Source organism: Saccostrea cucullata, unplaced genomic scaffold (assembly GCF_032062105.1).
Source record: "Saccostrea cucullata isolate Sc308-1 unplaced genomic scaffold, CSIRO_AGI_Scuc_v1 ctg15644, whole genome shotgun sequence".
NCBI lineage: Eukaryota > Metazoa > Mollusca > Bivalvia > Ostreida > Ostreidae > Saccostrea > Saccostrea cuccullata.
Genome location: NW_026941121.1, coordinates 6451 through 12900, shown reverse-complemented (window position 1 = coordinate 12900; position 6450 = coordinate 6451).

Here is a 6450-nt window from a genome sequence, read left to right as displayed (position 1 = left end):
AAATTGTAACACTTTTTTTATTATTCTTCTTTTTCCTTACAATTTTTGTGCAGAAGATTTCTCGGAGATAGCTCGATCGATTTTGTTCAAATTTTCAGAGATTATTTATCTATCTTAAGCTTTACCCCATCAATTTTGAAAAAATCACTTCCGGTGGAAGTTATCGCCCTTTCAGTAAATTTCAAAGGTTCCTTGTCCAATGGTAACTCAAAAACGGTATGAGCTAGAGAGCTGAAATTTTCAGCGATGATAGACGACACATTGCTGAATTGCACATTGGGTTTACAATTTTTCAGAAGGTCCAAATGGAGTGGGTAAGGGTAAAATCTAGGACACGAATCGTGAGTGAATTTTCAGACATTTTGTGTATATCTTTTAAAGTATAATTATTTTGTTAAGAATATTGAACAACTTTGTCCAAGATGGCGGCGGTCTCCGAAAACTCCGCCATTAAGCAAGTCGGGTTCTGAAGGTCAGCTGAGCGTTTAGATGAACGAAACTTCTACCAAAAAGATTTATGAAATGTAAAGGATTCTTTAGATTGCTACATCGCAATTACGTTGCATTGAGTGTAGTTTTAATATGTTTCCTCAAACTTCCATTGAAATTGCTTTTGTCTGCATCTCATAGTAGAATACAACATGACTTCAAGTGGAAATACGAAGACTATAATCTTTTGTTTTGCACCAGGGAAAACTTATCCTAAACTTTGTTTATAAGTAATAGCTTTTCAAGAAACTTGTCTGACTTAATATTCACTATGATTCGGAAGTATTACTTGACTTCTGTTTAATTTTCCACGCAGGCTTGTGACATATTAAATGAATAGAAAAGACAAAAATAAGAAATTTTTTTTTAAAAGATTGTTTATTAAAGGTTATATAAATATTCTTGTAATAAATGCAAGTTATTGAACATAAATAGTAACAGATTCCTTGACCGTCGGAGGGCGAGGGATTTTTCTTTCAGTGAAACATTCCAGTCTTTTCATGAACGTGTAACTCATCTCCATTTTGGGGGTAAACAGGATACAAAATTCTTGGAAAATCTTACCAAAATTTACAGCTTTAGTGTTACTTGGCCGTATACGATATTATATTTGTATAATGTGATAAAAATTACTTTCTAACGCTCGAAATTCCGGTTATAAGAACATACATTTCTAATTTTCATTGAAGCTATCACTTCCATTAAAACGATGAAACATTCGGAAAAGGGAAAAGCGTTAAAAACTTACGTGTGACGTTTGGCACGAAATAATGTATCGTGACCCGACTTAAGTAGTAGACAAATGGCGACGATAGTGCAGAAAATATAACATTGGCATGCCTGTATATGGAATTGCATGAATAAAGTTGAATACATATCGAAAAAAGGAAGGAAAACAGTATCATCTGTTCATCACTAATAGATTATCTATCCCAAGAATTACTGTTAAAACTCAAGTACCAAATCCCATGTGATCATCTTGAGCAAATTTTGGGGCAAGCTGGGCTGTCATTCTACAATTCCAAACTGAATATTTAAAAAAATGTAATGTTTGGAATAAAAAAAGAAATATCGCGATATTTGAAGCGGGTTCCCAAAGGTGTACCGCAATGGATTTTCACGCTGGCGACTCAGGATCGATCCCCTGTGTTCCGATTTTAAAAATCACTTTTTCAGTTTGATTTTACGTTGTTTTTTTTTTGTATCGGACGGAAACCTTCGTTGCTTGCAACGAGTTTCTTTTGTTAAGGTCTTTGGTCTTCACGGAAGACCTTCAGGATTCTACGTTTTTTTATTAAGGTCTTCCGTCTTCACGGAAGACCTTCTAGTGATTCTACTGTTTCTTATTATTATTATTATTATTATTTTTTTCCCAAAATTTTGTGCACGCGATTTCTCGAAAACTATTCAGTAGTTTTCTGTGAAAATTTCAGGAATTAAAGCGTATTATATGAAGTTGTGGCATTGGATAGGAAAATTTGAAAACTCACCTTTGGTTCCAAGTTATTGACACTTTTCTGATTTTAAAATGCAATTTTGTCCCCCTTTTTTTCGAAAATGGTTTAAGATATTAACTGGAGACTTGTAAGAGATTATAGATGATGATTTTAGATGTGACGAATCACCTTTTGTGTGTCGTCGGTACTTCCGGTTGCTACCGGAAGCGAAATTAAAAAGTCCGTATTTTCTAACTTTGTTATGGAGTTTATATCATCATTCTTGTCTCAGTAATCTCATTCGAGTTTATCCGAACAACGTCAATGATTATTGATTCCTTGAGGTGGTACCGGGCGACACGCTTTTCGGCGAAGCAATTCAAGCTGTACATGAAAGTTTAAGTACCGGTAATCGGGATATTTCATTATAGGGATAATCAGCAAAATAAAAATCAGTTGAAAATTATAGCAGTTTCACTGATTTAGTGCTAGTTATCTATATACTATCGTACGATATAGAATGTGTAAAAGCGTTAAATATACTTTCTTAACAATGAAATTTAAGCTATACGAACATTTTTTTTTAATTTCCATTGAAACTATCACACCTATTTAATGGAACATTCCAAACAAAAAGGCCCGAAGATTTCTTCGATTCGTTTGACGCGAAATTATGAATAGTGACCCGCCTTTCATTATTCTAAGACAGATGTACTGTTGCAGAAGTATATAAATGTATATTTAAAGCTGTGGTCTCAATAGCGTAATAGTCAGCGCTTTGGATTTTTGCGCTGGCGACCCGGGTTCAATCCCCTTTGTTTCCATAAAAAGTTTTATCACTTTTCAATTCGATTTTGTGGGTTATTTTTCCAGAATTGGACGTAAGACCTCTCGTTGCTCGCAACGAGTTTCTTTTCTAGTTATTATTCTTATTTTTTTCCCCAAAATTTTGTGCAGGCGATTTCTCGAAAAGTATTCGGTGGTTTTCAATGAAACTTTCAGGAATTATGCGTCATTATATGAACTTTGTTCATCAGAAAGAAAATTTGGGATACTCACTTTTGGCTCCAAGTTATTGACAGTTTTCTGATTTTAAAATGGATTTTTGTCCCCCCTTTTTTACGAAAATGGTCTAAGATATTAACTGGAGACTTGTTAGAGATGATAGATGATGACTTTTAGATATGTGAAATCATCTTTTCGTGTGTCGTCAGTACTTCCGGTTGCTAGCGGAAGCGAATTTAAATATTCCGTATTTTCTATATTTTTGGTTTTCAATATTTTTCATTTATTTTTGGATTGGTAATGGAGACCGTTCTTATAATGCTTACTATATAATTTGTTTGAACATTGATAAATCCAAACTCTAGATATTAACATTTAAAAATCTGAAGCGGGCCCAATATAAGGCTGTCTATGTCAACTCCGCCATTTCGCAATAGTAGTCCTCAGAGGCAGCCAAGCGTTTGCTTGAACGAAAGTAAATAAGGATAAATGAAATGTAAAGGAATACGGGGATTGTCACGATGTAATTACGTTGCAATTCTGTGTCAAACTAAGTTTAAATCCATGGTCGTCTCAAACGTCTTCTATAATTGGTTTCAGGTGGTTGTCAAAGTAGAAAAATAAAAGACTAAATGTGCAAATGAAATACATACCTACTGTCATTTGTTTTGCGGAAAAACATGTCTTAAATCATAGTTACAAATAATAGTTTTAAGAAACAATATCGATGTATATATAGTAAGTATTAAACGTATCCACTGTTTTGCTCATGCATGCACACTTGACTCATATTAAACTGATAGGAAAGACAAACACAAGAAAAAGATTTTTTTGAAGAATTGAGTTACTATCAATATTCTTGTCTCAAAGATATGATTTTAGTCATTGAACATAAATGGTATCTGATTCCTTTACCGTCTTAGGGCGACACATGTCTTTCGGCGAAACATTTCAACCTTTTCATGAAAGTTTAACTAATCGAGATAGTTCAGTATGGGGATAAACAGGAAATTTAAAAAAGTAAAAAAATTATAGCAGTTTCATTGGTTTAGTGTTACTTATCTATTTACGTCATAGAATTTATAAATGTGTTACAATTTCTTTACCCTAGAAATTTTAGCTATCAGGACGTTCTTTTTTATTTCCATTGAAGCTATCACACCTATTTAATGGGACCTTCCAAAGAAAAGGCGCGAAGATTCACCCGTGGCGTTTGGCGCTTAATTTTGAATAGTAACCCGCCTTTCATTATTCTAAGACAGATGTACTGTTTCAGAAGTATATACAAGTAGATTTAGAGCTGTGGTCCCAATAGCGTAATAGTAAGCGCTTTGGATTTTCATGCTGGCGACCTGGGTTCAATCCCTTTTGTTTCCATAAAAAGTTTAATCACTTTTTCAGCTCGATATTGCGAGGGGGGGGGGGTTGGGGGGGTTCAGAATCGGACGGAAGACCTCTCGTTGCTCGCGACGAGTTTCTTTTCTAGTTAAGGTCTTCCGACTTCTTTCGGAAGACCTTATTGTTTTCCTTCTGTTTTTTATTATTATTTTTTTTTTTCCATAGTACAGTCGATATCTCAGCTGTGCGTAGACGGATTTCAAAGATTTTTACAGGGATAATGCATCATATGAATATCTCCTGACATGTTTTTCATTTTTTTTTAATTCACTTTCTTTCGCGATTTTTGGGGATTTATGTATTTTTTAAAAGGCATTTTGTCCAGCAGTTTTCTCGAGAACGGCTAAAGATATGAAAGTGAAACTCACTGAGGTGATAGAACATCGAACTCCGTTTTGGGCAACGACCTTTATTTTTCGTCGTTTTCACTTCTGGTCGCAAACGGAAGTGAATTCAAAACGTCCCAATTTTCAACTTTTTTGTTTTTCAATATTTTTCTTTAGGATTTATATGGTTTATAGTGTGTCTTATGAGAATTCCAAACATGTGTTCAGTATCTTGATGCGTGCATTTATTGCAAAGATATGGCCGAACCAAACTTTGTCTCCCTGTCGGGGGTTCGAATCCCTGGAGGCGTTTCAAATTTTTTTTCTTTGTTTATGTCTTTTTTCGGTTGCAAATGACTTTTATTTCTTTTATAACACGTATGGAATATTTTTCCGATTTTTAATAGCTATTTTTTTTTTTAGATATTTTGAGGAATACCTGAAATTATCATGATGTATGTTGAGAGACTGCTGTGAATAAACGTAACCTAAAAAAATACGTTCTGATATCTATTTCTTGGGATTACGCAGCATAGAACTTTTACGAAAAGTCGGTCGGAAGACCGCTTGTTGCTCTAGCAACAAGAACGCATCTAGTTAAGGTCTTCCGACTTCCTTCGGAAGACCTTATTGTTTTCCGTCGGTTTCCTATTATTATTATTATTATTCTTTTTTCATATTTATGGCGATATCTCAGCTGTGACTGTACGGATTTTAAAGATTTTTACAGGAAAGATGCATCAGATTAATATCTCCAGACGTGTTTTTCATTTTTTCAAAATTTGCTTCTATTCGCGATTTTGGGGGAAAATTGTATTTTTTAAATGGATTTTTGTACACTACTTTTCTCGAAAACGACTTAAGTTATGACATTGAAACTGATGGACATAAAAGAGCATCACATGTAGATGTGCCGAATTTCCTTCATTTTTTGTCGTTCCTACTTCCGGTCGCAAACGGAAGTGAATTCAAAAAGTCTAATTTTTCAACTTTTTTGTTTTTCAATATTTTTCTTTTGTATTTACAGGGTTTATAGAGCGTCTTCAACCATATCTATATATGTTTTCATTTTTTTCATGCGTGCGTTTATTGCAAAGATATGACGGAACCAAACTATGTCTTACTGTCGGGGGTTCGAATCCCGCTCGGGGCGTTCCCCAAATTTTTTCTTTGTTTTTGTCTTTTTTCAGTTGCAAATTACTTTTCACTCTTTTATAACATGTGTGGAAGATTCTGTCGATTTTTAAAAGCTATATTTGGAGATATTTCGTGAAATACCTGGACCAATCACGATCTGTGTTGAGAAACTACTGTTAATGAACGTAAACAAAAAAAATACATTAAGAAATCTATTCCAAGGGATGACAGAGCATAAATTGCAAAAGAGAAGTCGGTCGAAAGACCTGCTTGTTGCTGCCCCAGCAACAAGAACGCATCTAGTTAGGTCTTCCGTCTTCACGGAAGACCTTATAGTGGTTCTACTGTTTCTTATTATTATTATTATTATTATTTTTCTGACACGATTTCTCGACAACTACTGGATAGAATTACATGAAATTTTCAGGAAAGATGTGTTGTAAGATACTCTTCAAAGTTCCAAGACAGTTTTTGGAAATTCCTCTCTGGTGCCAAGTTTTGGACCATTTTCCTGATTTTAAAACGACATTTTGTCCACGATTAAACTCAAAAACGGTAAAAGATATCAATTTGAAACTTTCAGAGTTTATAGATGAAGATCGATACTTTCCAGGACGCGACTTTTCGTTCGTCGTCAGTACTTCCTGTCGCTACCGGAA